The sequence below is a fragment of the Leopardus geoffroyi genome, chromosome C2 (assembly GCF_018350155.1).
Source record: "Leopardus geoffroyi isolate Oge1 chromosome C2, O.geoffroyi_Oge1_pat1.0, whole genome shotgun sequence".
Classification (NCBI taxonomy): Eukaryota; Metazoa; Chordata; class Mammalia; order Carnivora; family Felidae; genus Leopardus; species Leopardus geoffroyi.
In genome coordinates, this window is record NC_059333.1 from 143,904,768 (window position 1) to 143,929,834 (window position 25,067).

Genomic DNA, 25,067 nt, shown 5'->3' on the forward strand with positions numbered 1-25,067 from the left:
ATTTATTCGCATGCCAGGATTTCAATTTGCTTCTTCTGGAAATTCACCCAGATGTCTCACTCCAAAACACAAGGAACAGGGGTGCCTGGGTGGCTCAGTCAGTGAAGCGTCTGACTCTTGATTTTGTCTCGGGTCATGATCTCACGGCTTGTGAGATGGTGTCCCGCCTGGGGCTCCGTGCTGACAGCGCAGAGCCTGTTGGGATTTTCTCTCTCTCTCCCCCTCCCTCCCTCCCCTCCCCCACTCGTGCTCTTTTTCTCTCTTTCAAAATAAATAAAAAAAACATTTGTTTTAATCTTGAAAAACAAGGAACATCCACTCAACTGCGGAATGAGACAGCTCTGAAGACGTCTTTTTTTCTGCTGTTGATGGGGAACTGATGTTACACAGAACCTAAGGAGGAAGTAGATAGGGAGCCGCTCTGGGTTGAACTTTAGTTTTACAGACGAAATACGGAGTCTGAGCAGAATAAAGTTGCTTCGTGCGCTGATGATCAAGAGCCTAAGTCTTCTGATTCACATTCCAGTGCCCCAAATGCAGATGGAAGTGAAAACAAATCTGATGAACAGAAGGGCCAACAGGGGAGGAAGGGAATACAATCCTAGGGGAAAAAGATCCAGAAAAGAAGGAAGGGTTTTCATTTTCTGGAATCATCCCTAACCCCAAAATGTAAAAGAAAACAAGAGAAGCTGATAAAGTCTAGGGAGAAGGGGGACGTGTCGCTACACACAGGAAGCGGAGTCATAAGAAAAGGGGAAAAAGGAGCGACGGTTAGCTTAAGAAATCATTTCCTTAGAATGGGCTGGATTCAGGTCCAGGAATAAAGGGCCCAGATGGTTTTAATGATCAAACTCTGCCTCTTGCTTTCATCCGGCTGCAGCAGGAACTGTCACCAGTGAAGGGCCATATCCTGTCAGTGGGTGGCCTCACGAGCTCCCACTGGTGCCTTGGAAGTTGTTCACTGAGGCTGAGATACTTTGCCAACCCCCAAACCTCGCACCGGGAAGCCTGCCTACCCACCCCCAGGACTGCTCTGGTATTCAGCAATCTGGTGGAATGTGTGAGGGGAGTAATTCTCTCAGTCTTGGACGTCTCTTGGTCCTGTCCTTCATTCACTGTAACATATAATTCATGTTGGAATATGATTTCTGGATCATCCTAACCTCCTTGATAAAGCAAAGAATCGTCAGCGTTTGTGAGAAATACAAAAATACCGGTCAACCTGAGGCCCCAAAGGATACTTTGAATGTATTTGACTATGAGGAAAATAATTGCTAAGGTTCACCTAGAAATAATTCTCTCTTTTCTTCTTGTTGCCTTCCCTCAACAGAAGCTGAACTATTGAGAGATCACGATGTTGAGGTTACCTCCAAATAAGGGAGTATTCACAAAAACTTTACCCCTTGATAACAAAGCAGAAAAGTCGCCCCAGTTCAGAAGAAAATCACTGGCCTTCCGTAGACTGACCCAAACTCCTTTTCCAACACTTGAGTTAATACCAGTATCATGAGACCCCAGTCTGTGTTCTTCTTTTTATTAGTTTGGAAAGAATGACTAATCCCTGTATACTATTCTTGGACTGTTATTTTGGCCAGTTTAGGAGGAATGGATGAATACTAATAACATCCGACGTTCATAGCACGTTCAGAGTTTATAAAGCCTTTTTCCATTGACTCCTCACAGCAGTTCCCAGATGAAGTGACTTGACCTGGCTCATCTGTGACCAAGCGATGAAGCTAAGATATAAACATGAGTCTTCTGAATCCAGCCTTCAGTTTTAACTGTGCACTAGACAGGGTAAGTAATGGTGGCCGTAACCAGCAGCCTTCACCTTCCAGTGGTGCAGTGCAGAAAAGTTGCCTCCTGTTCACAGCAGTGTGGGTTGGAGGGGGTGGGGATTCCATTTCATCTAGTCATGCGGAGATTCATGTTCAGGCCACCTGTGCATCACGGTTTTCCACACGTGGTCTCCAAAGCCACTGGAGAGGGAGAGGGAAGGGGAGCGGGCACACGGGAGATTTTGACGGGCCAGGCCTGCAAGTGGAGAACATCACTTCCGCCCAGGTCCTTTTGTCCAGAACGTCATCTTAGCAAGGGAGGCTGAAATGTAATTCAGCTGTTCACCCAGGCTCACAAGCCTCAGGAAAGTGTATCTGAGAGCTTTGCCCTTAGAACTTTGGTTTATCAGGCTTCCACAAAGTCTGTTTTGTTGGGGAGGCCATGTTGAATACTCTCTGGAAGTGACTTATTTGTTTTTCCTTTCCAGAGTCTTTTCCTCCTTTAAACTCCCCAAATTTCTGTCTATTCCTATTCACTTTTAGCCCTTCCCCAGAGGCTGCTTTGAGATCAGTTCAGTTCTCATTTTGTTTAACTCTTCACCTGTGTATTTCTCTTTACCCTCATGAATCATAAGTTCTTTGTTGTTTTAAATGTTTAAATGTTAAATGTCTTTTAAATGTTTATTTATTTTTGAGAGAGACAGAGTATGAGCGGGAGAGGGGCAGAGAGAGAGAGAGAGAGAGAGAGAGAGAGGGAGACACAGAATCCAAAGCAGGCTCCAGGCTCTGAGCTGTCAGCACAGAGCCCAACGCGGGGCTCGAACTCACGAACCGTGAGATCATGACCTGGGCTGAAGTCAGATGCTTAACCGACTGAGCCACCCAGGTGCCCCTCATAAGTTCTTTGAAGACAAAAACGTGTCTACTAGAACAATACTGTGAGATACATTCTCTCCAATCTCCTTCAACAACCTTCTGCTTTCATCTAAAAAAACTCAGTGCTGCCCTATTATGTACGAGATGCTCTTGGAGCCATAGGGAGAAGCAAAGAGGAGTTAGCCCTGGGGTCTTAAGAAGCTTATGAACAAGACTAATGTGAAACTGCTACAAGGCATGTAGAAATACAAGGCATGCTAAGGAAACACAGAGGGAAGAGACTGATTTTGAATTGAGGGGAAGGGGACTCGAAGGACCTCACTGAAGAGTTAGGAATCATTCTAGAAGTAGCTAACAGTTACGGAGTTGCTACTCTGTGCCAGGGCCTGCCCTGCAGTGCCTTACATGTACTATTTCATTTCCATCTCATTACAACCTCATGAGAGGGCACTAGCATTGGTCCCGTTAGCCAGACTAGGACACTGAAAAATGTGTGATAAGGGACATCATTGGGACAACTGGTGAAATGTCAATACAGACTGTAGATTAGATAGATAATAGCATTGTATGAATGCTACTTTTCTTGATTTTGATAGCGTTTTGTGATGATACAGGAGAATATTTTTGTTCAGAGGAAAGTCACCCTGAAGTATTTAGGAAGAAAGGGGCATGATACACACTTACTCTCAAATCCTTCAGAAAATAGTTATAATCGCGTGTGTCAATATGTGCGTGCACACGCGCGTGTGTTTGTGTGTGTGTGGAGAGAGAGGGAAAGAGAGGCAGGGGGAGCGGGGGAGAGAATGTCAAAAGCAACATGGCAGAACATTAACAATTGGTGAATGCGGATGACGGGTATACTGGAGGTTTTGTGCCACACTTGAAATTTTCTGCAGGTTTAAAAGTATTTCAAAGTGCAAGCGACAAGAGAAAAGACAGAAAACTCACAGAGAGCAATTCAGTGAATTGCCCAGCTCATACAGCTTGTGAATCGTGGGAAGCGGTCTCCTCCAGAATCCTCTAGCTTTACTGCCTGGGCACCGCGGAGGATGCAGATCCTCTGTGCCTACTCATTTGTCTGGCACCGCCCACCTCCTCAATCCCATTGCAGCTGCCCAGGACCAACGAGGCACTTCCCTTGAAGTGGAAAAGGTTTGCCATCTGGCTGGCACCTGCTGCTGGTCAGGCAGACACTCTTGTGTCCCTGCTTCTGGATTTGGATGAAACATCCTGCTGCGGGACATGAGACGGAGAGAAGGGAGACAATGATGCATCCAGGAGTGGCCCTATGGGGCCAACTGCTACCAAGGGGAAGCTGGAGAGAAGCTTGCCCCTCCTCTCTGTCTCCTGTGGCTGTGGATGACTTCAGGGTGAGAGAAGTTCCATGTGCAGAGCAGACACACATGCATGACAACCTGTGTTCAACGCAGTAGAGCATCAGGTCATATTGCTTCACATCCTCCCTTGTCCCACTGCACTTTCCCCATCCCTGCTGCCTTGGATCTGTGCCTCCCCAGTGTAGTGTGAGCACTTTAATCCTTGCCTTGGGCTCTGTTTTCTACAATGGGGGGGGGGGGAGGGCTAGAAAAATAATTATGCAACAGTGCTCCTCATTTGAGCTGGGTCCCGAAGATGGGTCAGAGCCTGACAGGCAGAAGGATGAGATAAAGACATTACAAGTAGAAGGAGTGGGCTGCAGGAAAGCACAAAGGATAGTGGGAAATCGTGGGGTTGGGCAGGGGACGGCAGACAATGAAATTAAGATGTAATAGACGGTGGTGGGCGTGGATGCCTGCTGTAGAATTGTTTCTGTTTTTTTTGTAAGCAGGCTTCATACCCAATGTAGGGCTTGAACTCATGACCTGGAGATTAAGACCTGAGGTGAGATCAAAAGCTGGACGCTTAACTGACTGAGCCACCCAGATGCCCCTACCTGCTGTAGAGTTCAGACATCGTTTTGTAGGCACCAGAGTGAACCATGATGACTCTTCAAGGTACGATGGATAAAATAATTATAACAACAACAACAACAACAACAACTAATGTTTATTAAGCACATACTATTTGCTAGCCTTTGCACTAAGCATTTTTCATAAATTATTTTCCTTAATCCTAGCCATAGTCCTATGAGATGGGTACTAATTATTATTTCCTAAGACGTAGAAAGGTTAATAAATTCGCTCAAAGTCACCCAGATTTTGAACTCCATATTGCATGCTCTTTGCCACCAGAGCTGGGTTTAGAGACATAACTTCAGGGGAGGCATGGAGGACTGGTTGGTGGTAGAGACTTTAGAAATAGAGCTGCTCTGGGGTGCCTGGATGGCTCGGTTGGTAAAACGTCCAACCTTAGCTCAGGTCATGATCTCGCGGTCAACGGGTTCGAGCCCCGCCTCCGGTTCTGTGCTGACAGCTCAGAGCCTGGAGCCTGCTTCAGATTCTATGTCTCCGTCTCTCTTTGCCGCTCCCCTGCCTGTGCTCTAGCTCTCTCACTCTCAAAAGTAAATAAACATAAAACATTAAAAAGAAAAAAAAGAAGTAGAGTTGCTCTGAGTTGAGGATTCTGCCAACTTTCACAAAAAAGAAGCAGGGAGGAGGCATCAAACACACCTTTCCTCCTCCACACGCAGTTTTTCCATTTATTCATTCATGACAATAGTTACAACCAACGGACCCTGATCTTAAAGCTGGGGATGGACCTTGCGAATTAGTGAGGGAGGTACAAATTAATCCAAGAATCACGCATCTATCGTTGCAGACTGCCATGTGCCCTGGAGGAAAAGCCCAGGGAGTGAAGAGGGCATATTCCAGGCATGGTCTAGCTTGGCAGACACGGATCCCACTTCGGAAAGTAATCCCTCTACTGAGAGGCTGGGGAGCTAATGAAAAGCAGCCAGCCAATGGAAACATGGCATGTGCTAACATCTTCTGAAATTTAGTAAGTCTGCAATATGCTCCTGATTGCTTCCGACCCCTAAATCTCCTCCGGTGGTTCTCATCTTTGTTAATGAAAATGCCATCTTCCGAGTTGCCTGAGGCTAGAGCATCTTTGACTCCTGTTTCTCAGGACTCAGATGGAACTCATCAGCAGGTGCCCCTGCCTTCATCGTTGAAATGCGCTCGGGGTACCATTGTTGCAGGGATTTTTACCTTAATACCCGGGATTCATTGTCTCTCCGCTTCGAAGAATGAAAAGGTGGACACAGTGAAATGAGCAGCGGGCAAAAGTTTCTTAGAGTATAAGGTTATGAAGTGAGAATAGTATGGAAGCTCTTCTTACACAGAGGGGGCATTTGAAAGTGAATGCCCCCCGACAACAGGCAAGGGTCTTTCTTTTATCAGCTTAGGTTGGCCCCTTTTCCTTCCCCCTCATTCCTTCTCCAGTTCTACCCTTATTGGCTTGAGAACTGTAAACGTCTAGTCCTTCCTTTTTGATTGGCTCCTTTCCATTGTGTGAGGGGTGGTCTATGGTCAAACTGTTCCTTGTGGGTCATGCATTTTATGGTCTACTTATTTTTAGTCAGGTCTTTTGTTGGTCAAATTCCTGAGGGAAACCTGAGGGGGAGTAGGTAGTTGTCCGTCACATTCTAAAGAGGAACTTTATGCCTGAGGGAGTTTGCTTGAGGCCTGCCGTTCCCAGAAGAAATGTTTTAAAATAGGTGTTTTTTCCCAAGCAGGGAACTTCAAGTCCTAGCCTCTCCCTTTCTGCCTACCGAATGCTATCTTTTCCTATCATACCATCACTTCCCACCATCACAACTGCTACCGCCCTGGTCCAGTCCAATCCATGCTTGATCTGTCAGCGGGACCATTGTGATAGCCTCCTTCACTGCCTTCCTTACTTCTGTTCTTGTTCCCTATAGTCTATTCTCAACAGATCTCAACAGATCTTGTTAAAATGTCAACCACATCATGTCCCCTGTGCCCAGGACCCTCCACCAACTCCCCACGTCAGAGGAAAAATCCAAATTCTCACAGTGACCCACAGGGCTCGTGGAAATTCCAGGCCCTTCCCCAATGGCTCTGCTCACCTCTGGGGCCCCTCCTGAAAGTCCTCTCTGTTTCTTTTGCACTACTCCAGCCATGGCAGCCTGCTCGCTCTTAACAGCCAGACTCAAACCTCTGTCCTTCCTAGTCGGTCTGCCTGGAAATCCTTGCCCCACCCCCACCCTATAGCACTTCCCATCCCCCTTCCTGTACCACAGCAAACCTCACCACAGTACAGACTGTGTCTTCTAATCAGTTCTTTTGTTTATGGTCTGCACCCCACCACCTCTAGAACGTAAGCACTGTTGTGCTAACGCATTGCTGTGATGCTGGCATTGACACGGCAGACAGTAAGTAGTTGTCAAAAAGATTAAGAACTTTTGAGGGCTTTTGGCAAGGCCCTTTGCCACTGCAGAAGCTCAAGAGGAAAAGGAGAGGAGATCCTCCTGGAAGCCTAGGGCCCGCATGGATTTCCTCGGTGTCAGGAAGGCCCCTGGATGCCTCACCTCCGGGGTAGACATTGTGATGCATACCTCAGATCACACTTCAGGATGGGAAGTCTTATGCTCTCAGCTCAGCCCCTGCCGGGGACTGCCTCAGCTGAGGAGAGCTGCCTCTCCCAACATGGCGTCTCTCTCCCACAGCCATCCAAAGCCACTGCTGACTGGCGTGGGGTGTAAAGGCCCTGCCCTCTTGTCCCAGTCCAGAACTCTGAAGGATCCTCCCATCTTCAGAACTCCCTGTGAGGTTGGCTGAGGCCCTCATTGGACCTGCATGACTGCTCTCCCTCCCCCACTAGCTGACTGTGTTTCATTTCCTTCCTCTCCAAAGATGTGGATCACAGGAGCCCTCCCCTGTCAGCCTCTGGCACAGTAACTCCATCTCACAGCGAATTTCCCAGAAGACCCAGTCTGTGACGCTCCCCCCCCCCCCCCCACCAAATCAAGACGCCTCTCTGTTTCAGATACTGAGACTCACAAATAGTGACCCTTCGTCATTACAGGCAAAAACAGACTGCCTCCTGGAAAAGACAATTGGCTTCATGAGGGCCAAGCGGTCATTCACTTCTGAACTCACAAAATCAATGGCACGCCATTAAGGAGAAAATACGAAGGATCTCCAAGAAGCTCTGAAGAAAGGGGATGTCATCACTGGGACGTTGGGAATTTAGTGCCATGCTCAAGTAACATAGCCACTTTTAAGTGGGACCTCCTGAAGCTAGTTCATACCCCTTTGTGAGGATGATGGGAAGGCTGTGGTCTTCTCTGTACCGTGACTTCCCAAAATAATGAGGGTTAATGGAGTCTAGCTTTCAGGAAGACTCGGGTAGGGAGAGGTCAAGGGGAGCGCTCACAGACGGCTGGGCATATTTCTGTGTTGTTTCAACACATCAGGAGCAAGAATTAAGTTACTCGTCCAACACAAATGAACAAAATATGTAAAGACCCTAAAATAAAACTCATGCTTTCTTAATGTCTTTGCAGCTGGAGGACACAGGAATCACCCTACTGACAGCATGTCTGGTGATCTCTAATCCAGGCCCTGCTGCCTGCTGCTGCTCTCTTCAAAAACAAATCTACGCAGGTCTTTGAACCATCTTAGATGCCGCTTCAAGATACTTTTGGCTGATTACGTAAGGACCAAACTCCTCACTGCAATACTGAACATCTTTCACAATCAAACCAAAAGTAAACACTCCGGGCTCCATTCTAATTCTTGGGACATTTTCCCTCCTCCCTGCCCCCACCTCTCAAAATCACCTTCTGTTCCTTAGAGAAGCTGGGCCCTTCCCAGCTCTTTGTTTTTGCATTTGCTAATTCCCTTGTCCCTTTTCCTCAGTTCCGCCCCAGCTTCAATGTCACCTGTCTGTCAACCTCTGAGTCTCCCCGACTCCAGCCATAATGCATTGCTTCCACCTTTGCTGTCACGCAGCACGTCGTCCGATCACTGCTGACTTGTCTTTTTTTTACAATAGGAATTTTAAATTACAATAGGAATATAAGCTTATGTGCTGATGTTGTAAGATATAAAAGTACACAGAGTAGCAAATACGAATCCCTTCCCCCCTGTTTTGATTCAGAAGTTCGTTGGTGGGGGTCGGAGAGGTACACAGGTGGCCATAACTTTGTTCTGCGTGCCATTTAATATCTGAATATTTCTTTAAAAATTTTTTAAATTTATTTTTGAGAGAGAGAGAGAGAGAGGACGCAAGCACGAGCTGGAGAGGGGAAGAGAGAGAGGGGAACAGAGGATTCCAAGTGGGCTCCTCCTGGCTGACAGCAGAGAGCCCGATGTGGGGCTCAAAGTGAGATCATGACCGGAGCTGAGGTTGGACGCTTAACCGACTGAGCCCCCTAGGTGCCCCTAATACCTGAATATTTCATTAAAAGGGGACAGTCTTTCCTTTTCTTTGGCACTCATCATCTGCCAGAAGTACTCTTAACAGTTCATGGTGTACCGGTCTTTCTAGACTTTTGCTGCTTTCAAACATGTAAATCGTCGCGCTTACCAGTGCAATGATGGTTTATTCAAATAGAATCATACTGTTCCTGTTGTCCTATAATTTTTTCATTAATAGACTATTTCATAGAGTGGTTTCAGGTTGCAAGGAAATTGAGCAGATAGTACAGAGAGTTCCCATCTACTTCCCCTCCCTACCATGGCTTCCCCTATTATTATCATCTTGTGTGGTTCATATGGTAAAATTGAGGAGCGGTTATTAATATGTTACTAACTGGCGTCCATAGTTTACATTAGGGTTCGCCCTCCCTGTTGGGTTCTCTGGGTTTCCAGATACATGATGTCACATATCCACCATTACATAGCATACAGAATAGTTTCACCCTCCCTAAGGACCCACTGTGCTCTACCCACTCATCCCTACCCACCCCACCCCCACCCACCTCAGCCACTGGCAACCGCCAATCTTCTCTCTGTATTTGCACTTTTACCTTTTCCAGAATGTCAAAAGGTTGGAATCACACAGCACATTTTCTTTTCAGACTCCTGTCACTGGATGATATACATTTTAGGCTTTTCTGTGTCTTTTTGAGGCTATAGTTTACCTTTCTAATCGACATGTTCCCCCCATATCCTTACATGCTCATGTACCTTTTTCTCTTCAACAGCTACCTACGTATCTCTTGGTACGATTGTAAAAACTTCCTTATCTTTTTCCTTCTCAAGGGACATGTGGGTCTCTCAAGTTTTTTAATTGCATATTTACATATCTTTGACTCCCCATAAACTTTGTACTCCATAACCAATAAAACATGGTGTTCAATAAACAGCGTTGCTTCTGTTCACAAAGAAGAACTGTAAACACAGGAAAAGGGTGGGTGGTGGTAACTCAAAGCAAGAAGAGGAAAGGTCCCATAGGGTCCCATAAGTAGTGGCAGAGGGGCTCAGGGGAGGGAGGGGGTAGCAGGCTGGCAAAAGCTGGGCCACAAAGACTTAACAGAGGAAGCAGGTTTACAACTGAGTCTTAAAAGGGTAGGGAGGGAGGGGCGCCTGGGTGGCTCCGTCGGTTAAACATCTGACTCTTGATTTCAGCTCGGGTCATGATCTCACAGTTCCTGAGATGGAGCCCACATCAGGCTCTGCACTGACTGTCCGGAGCCTGCTTGGGATTCTCTCTCTCTCTCCCTCTCTGCCCCTCCCCCACTTATATGCGCACGCGCGCTCTCTCTCAAATGAACAAACTTTAAAAAAATGGTGGGTAGGGGTTAGGAAGACGGGGGGGGGGCGCGGGATTTTCATCTTTTTTATTTCTAAAATCAAGAAACAATCTCAGGGGGGCTCCTGGCTGGCTCAGTTGCAATAGTGTGCAACTCTTGATCTCAGGGTTGTAAGTTCGAGGGCCATATTGGGTGTAGAGATTACTAGAAAGAAAATAATAATAAACTTAAAAAAAAAAAGCAGCAACCTCAGTATGCTTGGGCTGGCATCACTGCCCAGCAGCCTGGGGGCCTGGACATATGCCCACCTTGACTGCTGCCGTCTCCCCAGCTGCCTGGCCTGGAGAGCACGTGAAGGAAAGACAGAACGGTTTTCCTAAGAACATCGTGTGCATGGTATGACTCCCAGGCAGGCCCTGGCCAAAAAAGGCAAGGAGGACTGGCCTCCAGGAGTTCTTGTTCCAAAAATATTCTTTGCTAGTGGAAACCAAGGAAATGTGGAAAGACTCACGGGCCAATGGCCTGACCACTCCTGGGGCTGCATCTCGTAACGTTTCTGACCTCTCTGGTATAGAATGCGTCGGGGTGCAGTCCATCTCCCCCTTCCACACAGACTATTCTCATGCTTGAGAGCCACATCTTTACCACCTTAATTTCTCCTGTGGCACCTACCACCCAGAGGAACTCTTGGTGTTTGTTGCTAAATGACTATCTGGACCAATAGTGTTAGGAGCTACCACTCCTACTTTGGGTTCCCCCAGAAGCATACCCTGAAACGAAGATTCCAGTGAGAGTAGTTTATTTGGGAAGTGACTCGGGGACAGCCATAGGGGAGTGGGAAGTGAGATGGGGAAGGGAAGGCAGCCAATAAGTCATTAAGCACGCTATTTCTGTGGACAACTAGAGCCTCATCTCCCAGGGAAACTCTGGGAAAAGGTGCAAAACACGTCCTGGGAATTATCCTACAAGATGGCAAGATGGCTGAGATATTTATATGCCGACTCCTAAGAGTCACTGGTGGAGGGCGGCTCCTGGGGGTATAATAATTTGCAGCCCTTCAAGCCTGCCGTACACAGGATGACAGAGCGACCTTCTACAGTTCCAGAAAAGTCTCTCAGGCTCTGAGGGGCAGAAGCCGGAAGGTGGAAGTCAGTCAGAGCACACTGATATGGCAAACCCAATGGGCCACAAGTGGGGGGACATCTGCTACACTACCTTTTAGGAAAAATATTCACAAGAGAACTGAACTTCCTCTACAAATTTGTGACAAGTGGTTGCCCCCATGCCCACCCCCAAATCTGAAGTGACAGGAAGCTTAGCACATCCCGGGGGGAGCTACTTCAGTGTCAGCAACCCCAATGTTAGAAGCGCTTCCCCATTCGTTCTAAATCTCCCCATCTATAAATATGCCACAGGCTGCTAGCAGAGCCCTCCCTAGCTACTCGGAACATAAGCATGTTCCTTATGTCCACCCTTCAAATATCTGAAGATAATCACAACAGTCCCTCTGTGTATCCATGGTTCCCTCCCTTTTAAACTTCTCCCACCCCTTTAGCGTATTCCTTGCGACGTGGCTTTGAACCCCTCACCATCCCTCGTACACTTGCCTAAGCAAAATTAAAAAAATAAATAAATAAAAGCAAATAAATGATCTGAAGACCAGGCACAAAGTTACTCTCACATGTGGCAATCTCCTCAACCCGTGTTTTTAAAATCTATGGGCAGGGCACCTGGGTGACTCAATCAATTGAGCATCCAACTCCCCATTTGGGCACAGGTCATGATCGAGCCCCATGTTGGGCTTTGCACTGTCAGTGCTAAACCCGCTTGGGATTCTCTCTCTCCCTCTCTCTCTGCCCCTCCCCAATTTGCACGCTCTCGCTCTCTCTCTCTCTCTCTCTCAAAATAAAAAAACTTAAAAAAAAAATTTTTTTTAATTCTATGGGCATGTGACTCAAGCCAGGCCCATATGTCAATTAAATGAAAGAAAGCAAGGAGCATCTCTTTCCTTTGTGACTGACGGTTGGAAGGTTAGTGTGAGCGTGAACCCACCAGGAGCCACTGTAGAAAGCCTAATAATGGAAGCATCCAAGAGGACAACTGAGAATGAGGAGAAAGGGTGGGGCCAGATGACATCACTTGAGTCCCTAGATCTGGCAGAACCTGAAGCCTATAATCTTTAGACTTTTTCGTTGTGGGATCAATAAATCAATCTCAGTCTCCCCACCCTACTCCCCTTCTTTCCCTCCCACCCTCCTTTTTAAACAAGTTTGAGTTCAGATTTATTACTTACAATGGAACAACCAGAAGAATCCTAACAAATTTGGACTCTTCTCCCGTGATACTATGCAGCCTATATTTTGGTATAGACACACACACACACACACACGTGACAGACACACAATCATTGGTTTTTGTAGAGCACTTTGTAAAGCACCCTCAGACCCATTTGCTCTGACAGACCTCCGAGAGAAGACAGATAGGCATAAAATTGCTATAGTCATTTTTATAAATATGGAAACTGAAACAGAGATGCTAAGTGACTTATCTAAGACCACTCAGGCAGCCCGTGGCTGGTAGACCGGGTATAAGAACCCAGATCTGCAAGGTCATAGGCCAATGTTCTTTCCACTGTATCTTGCTGGAGTCTGGGTTCCTGACCCATCTCGGTGCTCATCAAGCTATGTGACCAGCCTCATAAGTTCATCTCTTTGGGCTTCAATTTGCCATCTTTATTGTATGGGGTTGGCAACTGTGATTTCTAAGGGGCCTCCCCAAACTTGCCTTCTGGTGGGCTATGATTTTGCTCCGTAACCGTGCTTAGGACTGGCTGGGATGGCTCTAAATCGAAGACCTTGAGGAGAAGACATCCCATCAATCAGAGACTCAGCACACACACTCGCGTGCACTCCTGTCGGATGACATTGAGGTTTCCGATGGTTCTGTTCTGAGTAGAAGCAAACATAACAACCCAAGAGTAACAAAATAATTGTGTAGACGCCCTGTGTCCCATCTGGTCTATTCCTGTTCAGAAAAAAAAAACAGTGCCATGTGCTCTAATCTTTTTGTTTCTCAATCCTCAAACAAAATGAAATAAAGCGGGCTTTGTGTTGCTGCATTCCCCCTGACAGTGAGGGAGTGTTCCCTGAACTGCCAATCCCCCCCACCACACTTGTATGGTTTTGCATTAGGGATTGAGGGGCAGGGGCGCTGAGAAGCCTGCCTTCTTCCGCTCCTCGCTCCTCGGGGTGGACACAAGGTTCCGACACAGCTCCGAGGCCGTCCATGCGCTCTCCCAGCTTATGGCTTCTCAAGACCGCAGGCAGGGAAGCAGTATGATCACACGCTGATATATTAATGAGAATGTAAAATCCACTCAAAGTTCCTGTTTGTTGTGGGCACCTCCGTGGCCTTCATTTGCTTTGCAGATTCTCTTCACCTTTCTTGGACTTTCCTTCTTCCTGGAGACCATTTTAAAAGATTTCTAAAAGAGGGGAGCCTGGGTGGCGCAGTCGGTTAAGCGTCCGACTTCAGCCAGGTCACGATCTCGTGGTCCGGGAGTTCGAGCCCCGCGTCGGGCTCTGGGCTGATGGCTCAGAGCCTGGAGCCTGTTTCCGATTCTGTGTCTCCCTCTCTCTCTGCCCCTCCCCCGTTCATGCTCTGTCTCTCTCTGTCCCAAAAATAAATAAACGTTGAAAAAAAAAATTAAAAAAAAAAAAAAAAGATTTCTAAAAGAAAGGTCGTTTGCCTTGCCGTATTTTGCTGGACCCCGACACAGTCCTTCTCGGCAACCTGCAACCTGGTGGCTTGTGAGAGAGTCGGGATCCCTGTGCCCCACAGGACATATCTTAGGGGGAAACTGCCCTCCTCCCCAGGCGGCTCCCCCTCATAATCTTTGTTCCAGGAGCTTTGTGTGAAAGGGAGACGCTTTGTCCTGACAAGTCAGCTCATGTTCTGTACTCTGTTCTTTGGAAAATTAATATTACACTGTCACGTGGTCACCCTTTAGTGGCCCAGATGGTATTTCAGAATTCAGAATTAGTTTTAGCCAGGAAGACTTTGAACCTTTGCTGGTGCGAGGGCAAAGTGAGCTTAGAGGAGGGGAGAGCGTATTTCGAAAGTCAGAGGCCCACGAAACAACAGCAAAGCCTCACTTATAGTAAGGTGGGACGCAGTCCCCTGCCTGAAGGAAGAGAGGCACGTGGTGTAATTCTTACTTTCTCAGGACTTAGAGGTTTCTGGATTGGCCAATTATTGAAGTCCGAGCTGCTTCAGAGAGAGTCTCAGTGACAGACCTATATTTTGAATAATATGCATCTAAAACAAAGAGTGATAAACCTCTAAAACAGATTCCCCACTGCACAAGCTCACAAAAGCCCAGCCCTATCTTTTAAGCTTTGGACCTTCTAGTTAGGTGCAGGGCAATCCCTCGATATGGACATCAGATACTTCATTCTTGGACCACTGGGAAAGTAAAGACCAAGAGGATTCATGGAGTAGGTAACCCTCAAAAAGCAGTGCCTCCTATTAAATTCTACGTAACCACAACACCAGCTCGCTGTTCCCTGATCAGGCATACAGCCAGATTTGTTTAAGTCTCCTGAAATAACTTCCTGGTCTGATCAACCTTGCCAACCCTTTAAGGGCCAGCTCAAACCCCATTATCACTTCTCTCATGAGGACATTGTCAATGACCTCTCTCTGGCCACAGCCCACAGTTTTAAGCTACCCTACTTCCTCCTTTGCAGTCAGAATCGAATTCAAGGCTCCCCATTCCCCAGCCTTGTTCTCGGTCTATAATTTTTTTTAAGCCTTGTTCTTGGTCTATAATTGTTTTTAAGCTTATTTTATCTTATTTTATTTTATTTTATTTTATTTTATTTTAGAGAGACAGAGACAGTGCGAGTGGCGGAGGGGCGGGGGGGCGGGGAAAGAGAGAATCTCAAGCAGGGTCCCCACTGTCAGTGCAGAGCCCGAAGCGGGGCTCGAACCCACGAAGCCATGAGATCATGACCTAAGCTGAAACCAAGAGTCAGGCGCTTAACCGACTGAGCTGCCCAGGTGCCCCTCTTGGTCTATAATTTGAAGCTGTTTGCTTCTTCTTCTCTCTTCCTCTTCTTCTTAGCTTGTTTCTCATCTCTGGGGCTCTGGTTCTTGTGTCTCTTCCCCTGTATCTAGCTTCACACCTGTCCCCTGGATCTGATACTGATTTGGCTTCTCTGGAAATGACCAGAGTTCTCTTCTTTGGCTCTAGTATTGGCACTTGCCTTTTGGATTTTATCTGCTAATGGAAGATCTGGGTATGTCCCCTGACTCATCACCCCAATGCTGAGACCTATGATCAGCTGGTCTCTGGTTCTGTCCAAAGGAAACTGGACAACCATAGCAAGTAAGGATCTTTTTCCCTACAACTAAATGCCTTTCTGGGGTGGGCAGTGAGGCAGAGCACAGGTCATAGAATAGGCAAGGCCTATACTCATAGCAGTTAGATGTACCAGAATTTGAATTCCAGTTTGCTCTTGGCTTCATTTACTTACGATACCAACTTGGACCAGTAAGGAACCTCTCTGAGTCTCAGTTTCTTCATTTCTAATGAAGTGGGGATAGTAACAATAGTACCTACTTGGCAGGATTGATGTGAAGATTAACTGAGCAGTAGAGTGGAACTTTGAAATACTAACTAAATCTTTTTGGATCACTACAAACTCTTCTACCTGGTCCTAAGGTGGTGTGTGTGTGTGTGTGTGTGTGTGTGTGTGATGATGAATCTTCAGGGAGCCTTGAGGATTGGTGTGTCAGCACAGCACCTGGCACAAGGCAGACAACAATGTTACCCTAAAATGGAAAACCAATAGAGGATTGAGAATCAACAGATGGAGGACCAATCCTTCCAGCTCAGAAAAGCAGGTTGTAGCCAAGGGCAGTTGCTTATGCTTACGTCACAGATTTTCCAGGATTTAAGTCTGCTGAGTTCGAGACTCAGATTTTCAGAGGAGAAGTTGGTCTGTTATATCTGAGTGGAAGAGCCTAGCCTTTAGATGGATCTAAGGACACATTGGTGAGGCCCAAATTTTCTAGATGCTATTTGTTTCTGAACACTGGGACATGCCATCTTTAGTGTTATCATCCTTCCAAATCCAGTTTTTCCCTGAGGTTTGAGCAGAGCTCCTGACTGAAACACCCAAACAACTTAAAGTTTGTGTCTGCACTAGTGGTCCGCAAATTAAGGCCTAGGGGCCAAATCCAGCCCACTGACAGTACTTGTAAATAAAACTGCATTAGAGCACAGCCACACCATTCATTTGTACATTGTCTAATGGCTGCTTTCTCAATATAATGGCAGAGTTGAGTAGTAGTGACAGAGACCAAAGAGCCTGCAAAGCCTGAAACACTTACTATCCGGCTCTTAGAAAATATTTGCTGACCGCTGCTCTGCATCATACATGTTAAGACCTCAAAATGTCCACATATAACGATGTATCCTCTTTTCTGTTTCCCACTCTAAATTTCATCTCTGTTACAAGAAGTACGATCTTGAGGGCAAAGACCATTCATCCATTTCTTTTCTTTTTAAGTTTATTTATTTATTTTGAGAGAGAGTGCGAGTGGGAGAGGGGCAGAGAGAGAAGGAGAGCAAGAATCCCCAACAGGCTCCACGCCACCAGCACAGAGCCCAATGTGGGACTCGAACTCACCAACTGTGAGATCATGACCTAGGCTGAGATCACGAGTCAGATGCTTAACCGACTGAGCCACCCAGGTACCCTTCCTATCGATACTTCTTAATAAGCCACTCGAGGCCTTCCAGTCAGGCACCAACTGCTCCTGCAACCTTAAACCCCTTCAGTTTCCTGCATTTCCTCACCTTTCTAGTTTAGGCAAGTCAATGAATCTTCCTGCCTTTCCCTGAGTACATCTCTCTCTACCCAGCTGACTTCTCCCGTATTATCTCAGGCTCCTTATCTCTCACTATGTCTTTCCTGATATTCCAGTCAGAAAGCATCTCTGCCTTTTTTTGAACTCTGTCAATGGACTTTATCTGGTTCCTGAGTGCCATAGAGACTGCTTCATTCTTTAGATCCTGAGTTTCCCCAAACAAGCAGTTAGAGCCTGGAGGGCAGGCACTGTGTCTTGTGGAGTTGTCTATTGTCTCCCCCCTTCCTTCCTTCACAAACTATTGCCTTCTTAGCAGAGGCTGCCGTGGGGGTGGGTAGGTCCTGGCTGACCATCATACAAATTTGGACTTCCCTGCTTATGCAAAATAGTGCCCACGAGAATCGGTTTGCATGTTGTTGCTTTGCATGGTGGGGGAGGGTCATTCCAAGAGGAAGTTTAGTGCACGGAGGTAGAGAGGATGGCGTGATGTTTGCTGCCAAAGCTGGGCCCAGGGATTTGTTTGGGCTCTGGGGAGAGAAGGAGCTGTTGCAAAAGCAGAGGGAGCAGATTCTTTTGTAGCTCACAGTGCATTAACCATACTGCTCTGGGGCCAGATGATGATCTGGCATGGAGTTCAGGATCCCTCTCCTCATTTCTTTATAAATGCAGTATGGTTGTTAAAGGAAGGCCCAAGGAAGGACTAAAAGAAATACACTTTTTTTTTTTTAATTTGTTTTTTGTTTTTGTTTTTTTTCTGAAGGTTTTCAGCTTTAAGAGAACTGGTAGATAGCACCCTAGCCTAGGGTTCAGATTTTCACCAAAGTCTTCTTTGATGAAGCCTATAAATTTTCCTTATTATTCAGATATGATGAGGCCAACAGATCAGGAGACAACTGCTGTTGGAAAGATGGCTTATTACTTATAGTTTCTGAAAGGAGCGGCCATGGCATGTCCCACAGGGCCACTGGGAAAGCACTAGAGAGAGTTAGGAGGCAGAGGGAGAGGTGGGAAAGGAGAGAAAGAGCCTTTATTGTGGTTTCCATGGGAAGGAATAGTGAGGCGGGGCCAGATGATTTAGGACTATCAAGTCTGAATAATTTTAGCTAGTGCTGGGGTGTCGAGGCTATCTCTAGTTGCCTGGTACCTGGCCCTGGGGTGACTGGGGTAGGCGGATCATGACCCCCAGTGTGAGAGCCCAATAAAGGAGGGAGTGGGGTAGGGGTTCTGAATTGGTTGGTTTGCATATGTATGCTTATAGGTTTGCATAAGGCTTGCTTATAGGTGAGTCCTTTACTATCTTTAGGAACTGGCAGGCCCTAGAGGGGCAGTCCTTCCATGCTCAGCAAGATGCCAAGGTGTCAAAGCATCAGAAAATCAAGGATAATGGTCTCAACAATCACGGTTATGGTTAAGGACTGTGTTAGTTTGCTATAATAAAATATCACAGACGGGGCGGCTGAAACAACAGAAATGTATTTTCTCACAGTTCTGAGGGCTGGAACTCCAAGATCAAGGTGTTGGCAGGGTTGATTTTATTCTGAAGACTCCTTGGCTTGCCCATGGCTGCCTTCTCACTGTGTCCTCACATGGTCTCTTCTCTCCATATGCCTGGTGTCTCCTTATGTGTCCCACTTTCCTCTTATAAGGACATCAATCAAACTGGATTAGGGATGACCCTAATGGCCTCATTTTAAATTAATCACCTCTTTAAACACCCTATCTCCAAATACAGTCACATTCTGAGGTACTGTGGCTTAGGTCTCTGACATACGAATTGTGGAGGCTTCAACAATTCTGTCCATGACAGGAGCATTGCTCAAGTAGCCTGTGGGATTGTTGGAGCCGAAGGACATCAGAGGGCTGTCGGTGAAGAGACCCTTGAGGACCCCCTGAGACTAAAGGGCATGGGCTTGAGAGAGGGAGACACAGGTGAGGACTATGAACCAAGGAAATTTGAGGAAACACGTAAGTATTATTTAGCTCTATGAGCTTTGGGAGTCCTAACGAATTTGCAGTATGTAGACAGTTGCACTGTGAAAAGATTATCAATACATCCATATGGAAACAAAATTCCATCAATATCAAAAGCCAATGTCCACAACCCCAGGGAGTCAATCCCTCTTTAAAGAGCACAGCAAAAAACAAACAAACAAACACAAAAAAGAGCACAGCAATCAGGGGCGCCTGGGTGGCTCAGCTGGTTAAGCATCCAACTTCGGCTCAGGTCATGATCTCACGGTTTGTGAGTTGGAGCCCCGTGTAAAGCTCTGGGCTTGCAGCTCAGAGCCTGGAGCCTGCTTCGGATTCTGTGTCTCCCTCTCTCTGCCCCTCCCTTGCTTGTGCTTTGTCTCTCTCTCTCTCTCAAAAATAAAGACATTAAAAAGAAAAAAAAGAGCACAGCAATAACATTTACTTGTAAGAACAGTTAATGTCCTGACAATACAGAATCTGGGTCTGCTTTTTGACAGCAAAATTTCACTCAAATCTCCCAGGGAAAAGTATTGTCAACCAACTTGAATGTCCGAAAGAAAGAACGCAGTGTCCAGTTTTTAAAAGTTCACTGGAGAACAAATTGGTCATTTAACTTCCTTCTTCTATCTCCTTCTTGTGAGAGTCTGGTACAAGCTACCTTGCCCCTTTTCCTAGCTGTGCCTGTGCGTGCACGCGTGTGTATATATATATATATATATATATACACACACATGTATATATACATACACATGTATATACGTGTATATACACATGTATATATACATACACATGTGTATATATATATATGTATATATACATACACATGTGTATATATATATATATATACATACATGCACGCACACACACACACACACACACACCTTTTCTCCTCACACCCTCAACATCCACTCTTCTAGCCAGCCACATTTCTTTCCTCACTAACTGCCATGCAGGGCTCTGCAGAAATCTTTCTATTCCCTCTGCTGTCTGCTTGAGACGCAGGTTGGAAACAGCTGGCAAGAGCCAGGGTACTTGCCTCTCTACTCTTCTGCATGCCTGCTCCTTCGCACAGGAAGCTTAACACCTTTATTCCTAGAAGACTCTCCTTACCCGAAAAAAATAAAAATAAAAAAAAGAGCATGGATCAGGAACTCTGGCCCCAGCTTTTAAGGAGGCGGGGCCCCGGATGTGTTTGTTGATTACCACAGTGTTTTCGGCATTATCAAAATTAACCAACCTGCAGGCCTGGTGGGGGCAGGTTTAGACAACACGCTCTGAAAGGCTCTGTATCGATCAAAGGTGTTGGTTGCAGGCAGGCAAAAAGAGGATTTCCTCCGTTGAAAGGTATCAAGAAGTGGTCCACAGAGTTGACCAGAAGTGGGTCGAAGGTGGCAGGGTGGGGAACAAACCTGGGGGGACAGGTAGGAACTGAGCGGCTTCAGAAACTGTCACGGGAACACTTTGGCTAGGGTGCTCCTCCTCCGGCTGAATGCCACCCCGCAGCGGGACACGACTGCAAGAACGGCCACCAATGGGTATCGTCGTGTGCAGGTGAACACCAGCAGTTCCTGTGCTTTTGCACTACACTCTGCAGACTCAAAGTGCCAAGAGGCGTCATCTGATCGTTTAGGAAAGTCTAGTCCCCTTGCACGAATCTTTACCGCTGGTGGCAAGAGAAATGGAGGATGACCCCCCACCTCTAATTTTAGATAAAGGAGGGGAACCGTGCCCTGTAATGACAGGCGGATTGATGGATTCCTCCAAAATAAGAAGGGACATTGAATGTTGAAATAAAAAAATTTGACCAATGTGCACCACAGCTATGATTGCACCTAAGAACATTAGAAAGCTGTGTCAATAAAAAGAACATTGAATCTAGGATGTTGTCTGTGCACCAGCTCCCTGGTTGATGAGGCAAAAATTGCTACCCATCCACTGAAAATCTGTGCTCTTGTTTTCATACAATAGAACTCTCAGAGGGATGTGACTTCCGATCTAGGGACTATATTTCCAAACATTGTTTACAATGAGGCACAATCAAGTGACCCAGTTACAGTGAGTAGACTGTGTAAGTTATACAGCCTCAGTTTATAAACATTCTCCACTAGTGATTCTCCATGCTCTTTCCCTCCCTGGCTGTGTAGAATGAAGATGGCTTTTGTGTTAAAGATGACAGAACCTGTGGGGCGCCTGTGGGGTTCAGTCGGTTGAGCGTCTGACTTTGGCTCAGGTCACGATCTCACGGTTCCTGAGTTTGAGCCCTGCGTCCAGCTCTGTGCCACCAGCTGGGAGCCCGGAGCCTGCTTTGGATTCTGTGTCTCCCTCTGTCTCTGCCCCTCCCCCGCTCACATTCTGTCTCTCTCAAAAATAAGTAAACATAAAAAAAAATTGAAAACGATGACAGATCCTCTGACAACTTGGCCCCTAAATGACTTCAAGGTGGAAGGTTCCCGCGCTAACCTATTCATCTGTCTTGTGATTTTACATGAACAAGAAATAAGTTTTGTCTGGGTTTGGGTCATAATACATTGTTAGGTACTAATACACATAACCTGTTTCTCTGTTCTACGTGAGACATAGAATGAACACAGGCTTTAGAACGAGACAGACCTAAGTTCAAATATATGCTCCACTAATTAATTTCCTGGGAGCCCTTTCTTAGTCCCTGTTTTATAAAATGAGGTTTATAGTATCTATCACAAAGGGTAGATGTAAGGATTAAACGAAATGTCGAAAGCAGAATTGCTAGCATGGTGATCTGCACACAGTAGGTACTTTGCAGGTGGTACTGTGAGCCGAATATGGTGCATATGGTAGGAAGAGATGTATAAACTGGAAATTAGGAGACTAGTGTCACTCCGGGACTGCTGCTCTCTGTGTAACCTTGGGGACATCCTTTCACCTCCCTGAACCTTTCTTTGCTTATCTATAAAGCAATGATGTTAAATGACACCTGGGGTTTTCACACTGCTCCCTGTGGAAACTCTTGGTTTTGCAACATTGCTCAGGGACCCTTCCAGGAGGAGTTGAATAGAGCCAAGCAGACTCTAGTCCCTGCCTCCCTTCCAAACAGAGAAGCTCTGATTTGGTTTTTTGACATACTGGATTTCCAGAAGAGAGTTTATGTGAACAGAAAATATCACTGCTTTTGTGAAATAATTAAATATATGTGTAGTCCAAGGTCTTCAAAATCCTTCCCTACGCCCATACTCTGGGATCCTGGGAGGGTCTGACAATGATGGCTTAGCTCACCAAGTCGTCTTGGGAGAGGTTTATCCTTCCTCCCCGGATCTGACCAGTTTGCAAAGCCAAGGGCCCCTGTCATTTCCAAGACTGCTCAGGCATAGAAGTGCTCAGGTGGGGCAGAATCATGACTATGAATAAGAGCTAAAAATGCAACCGACAGGTACAGTGCCTGGCCCCGGGACCTAAGAGAAGGGTGGGTGCACATTGTTCTGGCTGGAAAATGCTGAAGTCAAGTACGTGAGTGGGCACGCCCTTTCTGACCAGTAAGCTGAGGATAAGAAAGAAGACAGGCTTACAGGCTCACAGAGCTCCACCAAGGAGAAAGTAGCTGGCTCGGGGTCAGGGCCTCAGCATTCCAATATGGCTTTCTTTTCCAGCACACCATAAGAAGTGCGGCCTCTAACACACATACGCCACAGAAAGGGAGGTTGGCCAAAGGCTACATATTTTGCTAGCATGATGACTTTTCGGCCACTAAGTTCACAAGTATTTATTATGTTCAATGTGCTGGATGCAGTTTTAGCTGCTGGGGGTAAAGACAAATCCTCATATTCTATGTTCCAGGATGGGGAGACAACATAAATAACTGTTAAATAAAGGGGACAGATAATAAAGGGGGTGTTATTTTAGAGAAGTTAGAGAAGTTCTTTTGTTTCTTTTAATGTTTATTTTTATTAAAAAAAATTTTTTTTTACATTTCTTTATTTTTGAGAGACAGAATGAGACAGAGCACAAGCAGGGGAGGGGCAGAGAGAGGAGACAGAGAATCCGAAGCAGGCTCCAGGCTCTGAGCTGTGAGCACAGAGCCCGAGGCGAGGCTGGAACCCACGAACCGTGAGATCGTGACCTGAGCCGAAGTCAGTCACCTCACCGACGGAGCCACCCAGGCGCCCCTTTTAATGGTTACTTTTGAGAGAGAGAGCTCACACGAGCTTGCAAGTGGGGGAGGGGCAGAGAGAGGGACAGAGAGAACTCCAAGTAGGCTCCATGCTGTCAGTGCAGAGCCCTACCCGGGGCTTGATCTCATGAACCACAAGATCATGATCCCAGCTGAGATCAAGAGTCCAACACCGAACTGAGTGAGCTGCCCAGGCGCCCCTAAAGAGGTTCTTTTGATGAGAGGTTGAGGTTTGGGCAGAGACAATGAAGGGAGTAGCCTCTCTGGGGACAAGTGGCTCAGGCAGGGGGCCAAGTAGCCCTAAAGGCAGTGCAGCCAGGAGAGCAGAGCACTGCCTGGGGTAAACAAGGAAGAGTGGCAGGAGCAGTGTCATGAGGTGGGAGCCAAGGGGTTATGTCACTTCGAGCCCCGTGGTCCGCTGAAAGGGATTTGGAATTTATTCTGAAGCTGTTTAAAGATTGCGAGCCAAGGAGTGACTTCATTCTTAAAAGGGTCACCCTGGGCAATGCATCAGCTGCACCAAGGCAAAGGTGGAATGAGAGTGAGCAGTCGGGAGTAAAAGAATAACTTAGGCAGGACATGGTGGTGATGAAAATATGGCAACAGCAGTGGAGGGGTGCCTGGCGGTGGGGTTCTGATGCGTGCAGAGGGTGGAACAGTGATCTCAACCTAATGACCGGGACGCAGCCACCACCTTCGGTCTCACTAGGCGTGCTTCTGCAATCCCATCCCCTTCCTCCACTCAGGAGAGAATCTTTCCTCTTGGGCAAAGAAAGGAGGAAAAAAAAGCAAAGCAAAGAGGCAGAACACAGGATTAGATAGGAGTAAGAACACTAAAAGTAGATATAAAGACAACAGAGGAACAAAAATAGAAGGGGCATGAAAACCTACAAAAGGAAAAAAAAGCAAGAAGGAGAAAGAGCTGTGCTCCATTCTTCCAGCTTTTTCTTCTGTTTCCTTCTCTGCTCAGAGCAGAAAAGTAAAAGAAAGGTCAATTGACTCTACAGGCAAAGCCCTCTTGGAAAATACTGGTAACCGTTTTGTTCTCAGTGGACGTGTGCACAATGCCAGGCTGAAGGAGCAGAAATAAATTTCTGTCAAGAGAAATGAAAACCAGTGCTGGAAGGTGAGCCACATGCTTTGAGATCTAAATTCAACCCATCATCACTTCTGATAACACCCAAGTCTGTAATAGGTGCTGGCCCAGAACACTATTTTCCCTGCCATCTTCCAGAAAAGAAAAACCTCATTTCCAAAGAGAGAGCAATTCCCCGTCCCTCCTAGGTCCCCTTCAAAACTGTAGAGCTCATTTTATGAAGTGTTTCATGAAGTCACTGTACCCTTGGGGGTAACCAGAAACCATTGTTTTTACAAGGGGGAAGAAAAGCAACCGGACGTCCCATTGCGCTGGAGAATATAATCATATCCCCTTGCCAGCGTGGGTGAGAACATTCCCTGACCATTGTAGCTTTTGATACTGTCAGTGAAGGAAATGTTGGTCATAAATCCAGATGAAAGATTACAGGAGCCATTTCCACCTCGGAGCGTTGCAATGTGTTTAAGTGTTTAACATGATCTTAAAATGCAATAACCACCTTCCTCTAATTGAATCTTCAGTTTTCAGCTGTCAGCACAGATGCACTAAGTTGGTAAACGGCAAAAGGAAAAAATAAAGAAGTGGTTGTGCAGAGACCAAAGGTACTTTCATTTCCCTCGAAGCCAGGCTTAATCAACAGTTGCAAAGAGGCACACAGCAGTC

At 46.5% G+C, this 25,067-nt stretch overlaps 1 long non-coding RNA gene across 1 annotated transcript; it reads left to right on the forward strand.

Annotated features, from left to right (window-relative positions):
• Positions 1 to 345: 345 nt before the first annotated feature.
• Positions 346 to 8,655, forward strand: LOC123575720. The gene is made up of 3 exons (XR_006700953.1): positions 346 to 1,797; positions 5,412 to 5,591; positions 7,472 to 8,655. It is a non-coding gene; the product is annotated as an uncharacterized LOC123575720 (long non-coding RNA).
• The last annotated feature ends 16,412 nt before the right edge of the window (positions 8,656 to 25,067 follow it).